Source organism: Phascolarctos cinereus, unplaced genomic scaffold (genome assembly GCF_003287225.1).
Source record: "Phascolarctos cinereus isolate Bilbo 61053 unplaced genomic scaffold, phaCin_HiC Scaffold_2;HRSCAF=192, whole genome shotgun sequence".
NCBI classification, from domain to species: domain Eukaryota; kingdom Metazoa; phylum Chordata; class Mammalia; order Diprotodontia; family Phascolarctidae; genus Phascolarctos; species Phascolarctos cinereus.
Window position 1 is genome coordinate 45,859,302 of NW_027555625.1, and position 12,390 is coordinate 45,871,691.

The 12,390-nt window shown below is 42.3% G+C and overlaps 1 long non-coding RNA gene across 1 annotated transcript in view; it reads right to left on the reverse strand.

Annotated features, from left to right (window-relative positions):
* The window catches only part of LOC144455767 (uncharacterized), a 20,104-nt gene extending 16,731 nt beyond the window's left edge, over positions 1-3,373 (reverse strand). Inside the window, exons 1-2 of the long non-coding RNA XR_013484510.1 lie at positions 3,260-3,373; positions 2,652-2,749 (exon numbers count right to left, since the gene is read on the reverse strand). This is a non-coding gene — a long non-coding RNA (uncharacterized LOC144455767). The remainder of the gene's footprint in view (positions 1-2,651; positions 2,750-3,259) is intronic.
* Positions 3,374-12,390: the final 9,017 nt, after the last annotated feature.

Sequence of the window (12,390 nt, forward strand, 5' to 3'; positions counted from 1 at the left end):
TAACCTTGACTCTAACAAAAAACCAGCCTGGAGGGGTTCAGAGTTAGGCTTCAGTGGAGCCAACATATACGAGTTTTGACATACTTTATATTAACAGTCACTGAGTTATGACAATTAAGGTCATGGGGGCAGTTTCTTAATCTGACAAATGAGGGGGTTGGCCTAGATCTCTAAAATCTGTGACAGTTATAGCTTTCTGGGATTTTAAGCCTGTTCTCAAATGGTTGAAAAAGTGTTTCTTTGCTAGATTGGAAAATAGGCATTTCTAGGTTTCCAAATAAATCATTTGAGTTAAAAACATAACCAGTTTTCCCTAATGAACAAATTGTAAATAGGATTTTAATCTCATGAGTAAGAACAAAAGTGAGGAAAACAAGGAGGCTGCATTCAAGGAACTTCAGTTTTATGAAGTCAATGGGTCAGTCAGTCAACAAGAAATGATTAAGCCCTTACTATGTGCCTGGCTCTTCATACAAAGAAAAGGGCAAAAACACTGTCCCTGCCCTCAGGGAGTTTGTAATCTGATGGAAAAGACAATATGCAAATCATTAGCTTCATATGACAGCTTATTTTACAGATGAGGAAATTGAAGCAAACAGGTTAAGTGACTTGCCCAGGGTCACATAGTTAATAAGTGTCTGAGGCCGGATTTGAACTCAGGAAGATGAGCCTTCCTGACTCCAGGCCCAGTGCTCTATCCACCGTGCCACCTAGCTGCCCATGTACAATATAGATGTAGTGTAAATATAGGTACTGTCAGAAGGAAGGCACTAGTAGCTGGGAGGAGAGGAGGGACGACGACCAGGAAGGATCTTATGTAGAAGGTGGATTTTGAGTTTTGAAGGAAGCCAAGAGGTAGAGGTGTGGGCACAGTGTGTTAGGTCCCTACTGCGAACAACCTCACATTTGCAAGTTTCCAATAAATCTCATCATCTGCTTATACTTTTTGCCTTTAGAAGTTTGGAGCTATGTAGTAAACTTTCTGATAGTAGAGAAAAACAAATGGAGTAATATAGAATCACAGAATGTTAGTGTTGGGAAGGACATGTCTTAGAGATTTTGAAGTCAAATCCTTTTTAAATATGGAGAAATTGAGACTGAGACGGAAAGTTTGACAGATAGTAACCGAACTGGAAATCAGGCCTCCTAGTTCCCAGTCCAATATTCTTTCCACTGTACTAGAAGGTGCTGAAAAATACATGAAGAAGGGAGAATAATTGAGTGGTGACTCTGATACTATAGTGTCGATAAGCAGCAAAAGTTGGGTTTGCTTATGTTCTGTCAGCTAGAAAGTCCTATAACCAGCACTTCTAGGTGCATTGGTGATACACTGTTCCTCATAATGATGACCTCAAGGCACTGTCAGATCATAAAGGGTCTTCTGAATCATCAGAGAAGGATTGAGTTAGGTTTGGCATGTTTTTGGTATTTAGTATATTTGATTGTATCCTAAAATTTAGAATGTGGCCTACAGGCTACATGGGGTCCATACTATTCAGCCACGGTCTGACACAGTGTACCTTGACTCCAATGTAGTGATGCCATTTTGGCCCTCCTTTACAATGAAGGACCACAGCCAACCAACCAGTAAACTGACCACTGTCATTTCAGTTGTGTCTGACTCTTCATGACCCCATTTGGGGGTTTTCTTGGCAGAGATACTGGAGTGGTTTGCTATTTCCTTCTCCAGCTCATTTGACAGATGAGGAAACTGAGGCAAACAGCATTAGGTGACTTGGCCAGGGTCACACAGCCAGGAAGTGACTGAGGCCAGATTGGAACTCAGAAGGATGAGTTTTTCCAACATTCTGGCCTGGCTCTCCATCCACTGAGCCACTTAGCTGCCCATAACACTCCTGAGTGAGGTCCAAATCAGGTTAAAATGAAATTGGGAAATAATTAAATAAATAAAAATATAAAAAACACAGGTAAGGTTAACATGTTTTCTAAGTCAATATGTACACTTTGGTGCCTCCCATTTCTATTTGAGGTTGATGCTACTGTTCTAAATGATTTGTACATGGGCAGTTCACAGATGGAATACATGTACATGCAGTACGTGTCAAGGGGCAGACATATAGGCAATATGGTTGATTTCCAGTGGCACACAGAGCAGTTGCCTCTTATGTCCTGACTCCTTACCAATTTACAAACCTACAAACCCAATTCCAAATGAAAGAACTAGTGGCCCTTCCAGCTCTGGGAAGTTAGAACGTGCTCACTCTCTTCCCAGGTTACAAGTTAATAGTATCATTCAGTTAGTGGCCAACCAGTCTCTGCTTCCCCATTTTCCCATCCAATACCCCTTCCATCCCAAACACTGAGAGTCAGTAGCAATCAGTTTCCATCCCCAATAGGACAAAAAGAAGATGGAATTGTCTATCCCTTTTAAAAGGATATGAACCCCTGGCATATAGTGTCACATAAACGGTATATATGATTCACTCCCTCTTGACTCCAATAGTTGATTAATCCAAACACTTTACTTCTCAACCATGATGAACAGGAAAGCATTTACTATACTTGAGATACTTCCCAACTACGATAGACCAGAGAGCACTTACTATATACTTATGATTTTATTTATTATATACTTGTGATTGAGATTGTTGAATTATGAAGAAAAAGCTCAAAACGAAATGAGGCCATACCTTTAGGTCCTTACCGTATTCGTCACTAGACTTAGGTCTTCTTTGGTGGTCTGCAACTCTTCTTTTATTTTAATCATGTTCTGAGTCTTGTCTTGTACCTGAAAAAAGCCCATGATCTGAGATAAGAAAATTACAAATGAATTGTTCGCCGAGGGCTTTTAGGTTTTCTTTCTCTCATCTGGATCTAGGTTTCAAGAACGGGGTTTGGAAACACCTGAATTTTTCAGTATACTTATCAGTCCATCTGTTCATGCTTTTTATAGCATCAGCTGCCACTGAATCTTTGCGTTTATGGGTCACATTAAGCACTACCCCCCCCCCGGCCGTACAAAGTCCTTAATGTAAATTATCTCATTTGCTCCTCTTTATCTTCTGGGGTAAATTATTCAATTATTATTACATCCAGTTTGAGGATGAGAATATCAAGTCTCAGACAGATTCAATAGTTTGCTCAAGGTCACACCCTTGGTAAAGGCCTGTGCTGAGACTAGAACTTAGAAAGATATTTGGACCCTAACTCCAGTGCACTTTCTGCTATGTAGTACTGTCTCCCTACAAATTACATTTACAGTTTCTGAGACCAGACGAAATTTCCACTAGACACTTACCAATGAGATCAGTTCCAGAAGTGAGACCTAATAGAATATTCTCCCTATGAAAAAAACAAACCCTCACATCACCTACACTCTCACATAGACTGAGAGGGGTAAAGAATGTTGGTGATTCTGAGCTAAACAGCTGGAATTTAGAATGTTTTCTGAAGTTGGGTTCTGATCAGCAGCATTGTCTTCCCATCATGAGAAGCAGATGCATTATGGGATGGGAGGGTAACTTTTGCCTGCCCAAAGGCTAGATGAAAGATAAGTACAGTGGTGTAGAAGGAGAATTTGGACAGAAATGAAGAAACCTAGATTTCAAACTGATGCCTGCCCAATGTACGTGGATAGTTGTTTTCTCATATCCATCAGCTCCTTAATGTGTTCTTCACTTTGTGACAGCCATGCCCCAGGGGGAAAAACTCCCATAGAATCTTAGCAAAAATCTTTTAAAAATCTAGTTAGCAATACAGTGATGTCTAATGACCTTCCAGGTTAGTCTCTTTTGTTTATCAAGATGTCTCTAGGGCTCCAAGGACAGTGTCTGGGAAGCTGTCATAGGGATGAGCTTAGGATTTGCTGTGCTCAGCAAACAGAAGGTGTACACGAGGATGTCTTCGTCAAGAGACCTAAGTTCTGGTCTTGATGCTGCTACTAACTAGATGTGTTCACTTCTCTTTGAGCCTTAATTTCCTCTTTTGTAAAATGACAGGGTGAGACCCCTGTGGTCCCTTCCTGCTCTGCCATTCTTTGATTCATTCTGAGTCCTGACTGCTTGAGCTGCCTATGAGAGAATCTTTGTGGAAAACTGACAGGAGGTACACTGGAGTCACCATTTCCTATCTGTGATCCATTGTCTGATCATAGAAAACCAGACCATGGATTGGAAACTTTCTTGGTGAGACTTGGTGAGGATAGTATAATGCCTTAGGAAGTACTCTCACCATTGGTTAGGTGAGTCTTCTTTTTCCATAGGGATACATCTACTGCATCAACTAGATGTTCTATCTACAGGTAGGGGGCATACGTAGAGATGTATGCTCAAGATTTCCTCCAAGCTCTTTTCTGTAGTATGAGCTGTCCTCTTACTTGGCAAGAAATACTAATACTTATGTTGTTGTTGAGTTGCGTTTGACTTTTCATGACCCTGTGGACCATACTGTCCATGGAGTTTTCTTGGTAAAGATATTTGGAGTGGTTTGCCATTTCTTTTTCCAGTAGATTAAGGCAAACAGAGGTTAAGTGACTTGCCCAGGGCCACACATCCAGTAAGTATCTGAGGCCAGATTTGAACTTAGGTCCTTCTGACTCTAGGTCCGATGCTTTATCCATTGAGCCACCTAGCTCTCATAATAATGATGACAGTATTTATATGGCATCCGCTATGTGTAAGGCACTGTGCTAGGTGCTTTACAAATATTATCATATTTGATCCTCACAACAACTTGGGAGGTAGGTGATGTCATTATCCCCATTTCACGGTTGAGGAGACTCAGGCAGACAGAGGTTAAGTGACTTGCCCAGGGTCACACAGCTAGTAAGTGTCTAAGGCTTAATTTGAACTAAGGTTTTCCTGACTCCTGGCCCAGCGCTCTATCCACTGTGCCACCTAGCCGATCTCTCTATAGAAATAATAGAGACTACAAGTCTAGAGCTATAAGCCAGTCCAACTCCCACATTTTACAGATGAGGAAACTGAGGCCTGGAGAGGTTATGTGATTTGTCTAAGGTCACATAAGTTTTAGAACTCAAACCCAAGACTTGTGATTCCAGAGTCAGTGTTCTTTCCGCTGTATTCTGATTACATTGCCCTAACACACTTACACGGGAGGGGAGGTTCCTAGCAGGTCCTAATCTCTCCAATATCCTGGGTAGAATCTAGCCAACACGTGTTAAAGAAAGCACCTCCTTCTCTGACCTCTGACAGTCTCACCTTTTGTTAAGATTCTTCTTACCTTCTTGCTATGCTGTACTTAAAGGCTCTACCTGTAGCATGTTCCCCTCCTCCGGGATCCTTGGCTCCATCCCAGAACCTCTCTGAGAGTTTCTCTCCTCCTGGTAGGTTTCTTTCTCTTGCACGGCATACTGAAGCACATTTGGAGACTGTCGGAGCTGTCTAGGCAGCTGGTTCAGCTCGCCTTCTTTCCTGAGTAGATCTTCTTTGAGTGATTCAAATTCCTCTGGCATAGCTACAGGGGAGAAAAACAGGACAGATTCCCCGCCCTTCTGTCACACTTATTCTCAAGGGTCAGAGGGAATGACTTGGATGACCGCCCCCCTACAGAGGCTCTAACTTGGAAATATCTGTCTGTCTTTAGACTTGGAACCCTAAATGGATATAAGGCCTGTTCTCTACATGGCTGCCTGGATGTCTTTAAAAACCCTGGTGCAATACTTAATGGCATTACCTAATGATTCTTCCCTTTGCTAATGCTGTACATTAGGATTGTACAGCCCCTGTTGAACCCTAAATCAACAGACAATAAACAATAGACGGGGTGGAAGAGCATTTGATTAGGAGGGCCCCCAGTCTTCTTGTTTAAAAAGTTGATGATAAGGAAGAGCCTGGTTTCAATCATGAAATAAAACCTCAGCCCACAAGAAAGGAAAGGAGAAGGAGAGGGAGAGAGGAGAAAGGCAGGAAGGCACAGCTCAGATGGCCCAGAGAAGGAGAGAGGGAAGCAGGAGTGGAGAAGGCCAAAAGCAGTTCCTCACTCAGCACCGGTGCAAAGCAAAGGTTCAGCATACAGCGAGGGAAAGGCTAGCCACTTCCCACAGTGGATAATGGTGAGGGGCCAAACCTCTCTTCGAAGCTCATTCAGCCTCTCACAGAGTAACTTCCTTTCTCTCTCTGAATCCTGGCTTTCCTTTCCTTTGAGAAGAATGGTGGACAGGATTTGGTCTTGGGACACTTGAGATGCGTTTAAATCTTCCTTCAGCCGCTCGATGGCATTTTCATAGAACGTGCCCTACAGGAAGACACAAAGGACAGTTGGAGACCTTGGAGAACCCTCTTCTTCATCACAGGGAGGAGGTGGAAGGCTGGGTCAGGGGGCCAGTGAGCTCAGCTAGGCCGGGTGCCTGACCCAACTTTAGTGTCCTCCTCAGACACACAGGCACATACACACACAACCTTCTTAGCCCCCTTCCCCCACGTATATACACAGAGACACATAATACAGATGCACACATGCACACACAGAGACAAATGAACACACAGACACGTACACATACACATTCCCCTCATGTATGCACACAAATATACAAATAGATTCACAGACACATACACCCAAGACAAATGGACAGACATGTACACATGTATACATATATAACCACATAGACACACATATACACATGTATATACACAGAGATACGTTATACATACACACAGACACATATACACACATATATAGACACACATATACACAAATACATGGACACACACAGATATACACATACACACTCACAGACATACACACCCACACAGACACCCACACAGACACACACACACACACATAACACACAAATAGACATACACATCCCTCAGGACATAACTTCTGTTAAGGATCTAAACTGTGTTTGCCTTCAAGAGTCATGGTTAATTCTAAAAGTCCTCCCTCCCTCCTTTCCCCCTTTCCCCCTTTCCCCCTTTCCCCCTTTCCCCCTTTCCCCTCCCTTCCCTTCCCCTCCCTTCCCTCCCTTCCCTTCCCTTCCCTTCCCTTCCCTTCCCTTCCTTCCCTTCCCTTCCCTTCCCTTCCCTTCCCTTCCCTTCCCCTCCCTCCCCTCCCCTCCCTCCCCTCCCCTCCCCAGCCCACTGGAGAAGATCATTAAATCATGCCGATTTCCACGCATTTACAAATTTACTGCATGTGACCTTAGATGGGCCCTCTGTACCACTCAGCCATCCTCCCACTTTATGCTAATTGATGCCCTTTCTCATCCTCACTGTCAAATTTAATGGAACAATAACAGCATTTTCATATTGAACTGTTTTTGAATTCACTGTTTTCTATACTCACTGAAATTGAGTTTCTTTGATCAATTGTGCTCAAAACCATTTTTTATTCGTAGGCCTTGAACTTGGTGGGGGTAAGCATTCCACCAAGGCAGCTTCTAGCTTCTCTAAGCTCCAGGAGTGTAGAGTTTCTTGAATTGTGGCTAAATAGAAAGTCCTCACTTTATGGCTAGCCTTCTGAGAGCAAGCCCCTCTAAACTGCTCTAGGCCGATTCACAAATGGGCCCAGAAGGGCAGCTAAGTGGCCTAGTGGATAAAACACCAGTCCTGGAGTCAGGAGGACCTGAGTTCAAATTTGCCCTCAGATACTGCCTAGCTGTGTGACCCTGGGCAGTCACTTCAACCTTTTTGCCTCAGTTTCCTCATCTGTAAAATGAGCTAGAGAAGGAAATGGCAAACCACTCCAGTATCTGCTAAGAAAACCCTAAATGGGGTCATGAAGAGTCAGACATGACTGAAAACATGACTAAATAACAACAAAAATAGAGACAGAGGTTAGCTGAAAGTTTTTTTTTAAATGTCAGTGCCCTGTAAAATTTTCACTAGTTCACAGTGTCCAGAATCTCAGAGTAGAAAACAACCTCAAAGGTCCACCAGGTTCCTGAATGCAAAGCTCTCCCTGCCATACCCTGCTCATTCTAGCCTCAACCTGAAGCTCTCTGGTGGTGAGGAAGCCTCCCTAAGGCGTTCGAGTCACCATTTTGGGGCTGCTCTATATGCCGTTTGTTTTATGCTGAATTAGAGTCTGCCCCTCTATAGCTTTCTACCCATGGCTTGATCTTCTGTTCTTGGGCCAAGCAGAATAAGGACAGTTATCCATTTCCACACTGGGATTTTCCCCATCGTGGTTTTGATATATCGTGGGTCAGCATAAGAAATTAAATGAGAATTTTTTGGGAGTTTTGCAGAAGCTGCGGATGACACATGAAGGCCAGCAGATAACACAGAAAATGTTTAGAAACTCAGAAATGCATAAAATTTATGTATGGTATTGTATAATATCAATTTATTTTACCTTTTAATACCATAATAATTAAGACTTCTTCTTTGGTGTGAAGGGAGGGCCAAGAAATTTTACATGGATTTTCCAGATCATGGGGAGCTGTACCCCTTACCCCCACAATGTGGAAGGGACAACTGTAAAATCCTCCAGGATAGCTCTTCAGATACTTGAAGGCTGCTCTCCAGTGGCTCTCACAGATAAGCCTTCAACCAAGCCTTGTGCAGGATTCCCCATCCTGGTTATCTTTCAATGGACCAACTCTGGTTTGTCTTCTGTCCTAAACTGTAACCCCCAAAACTAAACACAATACTTCATTCTATTTTTTTTTTGGTTGGGCAATGGGGGTTAAGTGACTTGCCCAGGGTCACACAGCTAGTAAGTGTTATGTGTCTGAGGCCGGATTTGAACTCAGGTCTTCCTGAATCCAGGGCCGGTGCTCTATCCACTGAGCCACCTAGCTGCCCCTAACATAATACTTCAGATGTGGATTGGCCAGCATACAGTAAAAGAAACACTACCACCTCTTTTATTTTGGACCCCTGTGTGTCCGTGAGTGCAGCCTCTATGACTAAATTAGCTGTTTTGGCTGGCATACCACACCATTGATTCATATTGGGCTTGTGGTCCACTAAAACCCTCAAATCCTTTTGATGACCTGGCACAATTATCTTGTTTTATAAAAGAGGCAGCTGAAGTCTAGAGAGGGTCACACGGCTCATGTTAGAGCTAGGTCTAGGATTTAGGTCTCCTGCCCAGTTCCTGCACTCTTTCCACTAGGTCCAGAGTGCTGCTAGCTCCTGTCAGCATCGAAATCTGAGGTTTTTTTGTCAGCACCATTTAACTGTGGAATTTTGGAATGGCTTGAGTTAGGGTGATTTTCTGAAGTAGAATAGATCTCTGTCCCTTTGGATTTCTCTCTCTCTAAGCAGAAATGCTTAGGATTTAATTAATAAATTTGTCTGTAATCAATTCTTTGGCCAAAATGCAGAATACAGAGTATTTCTTCCACATCTCTAACTCACACTGCCCACAGGTTATATTTTAAATTCCTACTAAAATCCATATTTGTCCATCTTCTCTTATTTTAACTCCATCTTGATTTATGTTAGGCTCTGGGCCTATAAATCTATTTCAGCATGTATGGTCTGTGTGTATGTACTGTACATAATATCAACAAATTTATGTATTACATATAATATGTTATATATACATAATACATATTTACATATTTAGTGAACATTTAAATATATACTACATTAGAAATATATTTCTAAGTGTATATATATATGTGTGTGTGTATATATATATGTACATATTTTTGGCTAGGCAATGGGGTTAAGTGACTTGCCCAGGGTCACACACAGCTAGTGAGTGTTTTGTCTCTGAGGCCAGATTTGAACTCAGGTCCTTTTAAGTCCAGGGCCGGTGCTCTGTCCACTGCGCCATCTAGCTACCCCCTCTAAGTATATTTTAAATAAATATATTTACACACTTATACACAAACGTGTATACATATAACATGTCTAGTTTATAAGCATATTGTCAAAAGCATGAATATGGAGTCAGAGGACCTTGGTTCAAACCTTGTCTCTGCCACTTATTACATGTGTAATCTTGGGTCTGTTACTCTCAGGGTATCAGTTTCCTCATCTGTTAAATGAGGGAGTTGACCAGGTGATTTCTAAGGTTCCATTCATCTCTACAAAAATCTATGATCCTATGAACTCATGGTTTGCTTGAATCCAGCTTTTCTGCCTTCTTTGGTTCATTTAAAGCCTGTCAGTAAAGAATAATGCATTTGGATTTCTATGAGGATGTTTTATTTAACATACAAAAGCTTTTTAATTTGGTAAACTAATAAATAATTATTCATGACAAGAGAGCTATTAATAGAACTCTAATTCACGAATGTGCTGATTGCTAGTCTTAACATTAGCTCCTATTTTGTTGTTGTTCAGTCATTACAGTTGTGTCCCACTCTTCATGTCCCCATTTGGGATTTTCTTGGTAAAGACATTGGAGTGGTTTGCTATTTCCTTCTCCAGCTCATTTTACATATGAGGAAACTGAGGCAAACAGAGTGAAGTGATTTGCCCAGGATCACACAGCTAGGAAGTTTCTGAGGCTGGATTTGAATTCAGGAAGATGAGTCTTTCTGACTCCAAGTCTGGCACAACCTAGCCCCTGTTAGCTGTGAAATCTATGTGGGGAAATTGGGACATAGGAAGCACAGGTATGAGAAAGACAGGATCACAGATCCTTTACAGGAGCATAGATTGGAAGGGACCCTAGAAGCCCTGTAGTCTAACCTAACTCCCTCATTTTATAGAAGAAATAGTTTGAGAGGAGAAGTTACTTCCCCTAGGTCACATCGCTCCTAAAAGGGAGAAAATAGGTTTCACAGCCTACTGTTCTGACTCCATAGCCAGAGTTCTCTCCACTGAACCATGTTCCCTCAACCTTTTCATTCTAGCTTGAGTTTAGTGGTAAAATTAGATCTCTTTCCTCTGGTTTTGGAGAGGAGAGGTACCACAGGAAGCAGGGACCTTCTGCAATGTGGTCTGGTGTGCAGTACAACTCTTTCTGGAAAGACCCTGGGGCTGGAGCATCCTAGACCCGATGAATAAATGGGAAGGAAAAAATTCTGAGTGATATCAGAGAGGATTAGGTGGGATAAGATGCCAAGTGCCATTTGATCATAGATTCAGAGAAATTTAGCGCTGGAGGGCACAGACTGTTTCATTTTTGTCTTTTGATCTCCAGTGTCTTGCATGTGGTGATCACTTAATAAATGTTTGCTGAATGGAATTAGGAGGCCCTTAGCCAAGCTATGCTCCAACCATCTCATCCTGGTACTTGCAGTATGGGTGATGTAATAGAGGCTCAGGACCCCAGGTGACAGAGCTGGTTAGAGTCAGGGCTGGGACTATAATATGAACATCCTGAGGTGTAGCTAAGACCTCTTTTTAGGTTCTCTGCCAGGTACAGCCCTAATCCATCTGGATAGCACCAGGATTGCTCACCCGGCTGGCTACCAGAGTTTGTTTATTCTCTAGCTCCGGGATCTGGGGCTCCAGGGAGGCATGCAAATTGGTAACCTTGTCCTCCAGGTGATGATAATGGTCCTGGAGGCTAGCACGCTCCACTTCTAGTCCTGTGCACAGCCTGCCCCTGCTGGTTCACCTGGAGGGATAAAGAGGGAACAAGAGTACTTGACTTAGGCCCCAGTCAGCTAATCTACACAAGAGACAGAGCCTCTTGTAATCCGCCCACATTATACTCTCCAGCGGAGGATAGCTTCTTCTAAGAGCCATCACTTTCAAATCTACGCTACTCAATTCAGCTCCCTCTAAACGGTCTTCGGTCCTCTCCGTTTGTTCCCCAGGTTTCAATGGAGAAAGTTGAGCTCATTAGAAGTGATATTGCCAGATGGCATCAGCCATCTTCTGTTCTTCAGCAGGAGAAGGGTTAAATTTTTTTTTGTTTGTGATAACTTCAGCACTAAACTGTCAAGTCTCCAAGGTTCAGCTTAGCAATCAAACTGCATAACCTAATAGAGCCCCTGGTGCTACGGGAAACAGAAGACACTGATTTATATTTTAATATCAGTAATTTCCACAAGAGCAACGTTTCTGAATGTCATTTCACAATTTCTGTCAAATGCCAGCTCAGTTTTTCTTAATTCTGTTTATTGTGCCCGAATTTGCAACCTCATACGCGATGCAGATCATATTGGCTCCCAAGAGAGAATAGTATTTACATCTTTCTCCAGGATGGGATGGAAAAGGAAAAGTAATGGCCAGGCATGGACAGGCACTAGGAGGTAAATTATTGGAAATAAAAAAGGATATTGTTATTTAATAATGGGGAAATATTTTGACTAAAACGTCTTTAGGGCAAAAGGGCAGAAGGAACTTTAGTTGTCTAAACTTTTCAAGAAATAAAGATTAAAAGAAAAGGTTTTTGTGGCCCCACAATGAAACATTTCATTTCATAAAAAGATACTGAACCCTGAAATTCTGGAAAGGGGCAAGCCAATGTGGAAAGTATTTGGTAATGTTAACAAAAAGATTTGTTGCAAGGGCTATTAGTATGACAACAGGTTATAAAGTGATTTGGAATACC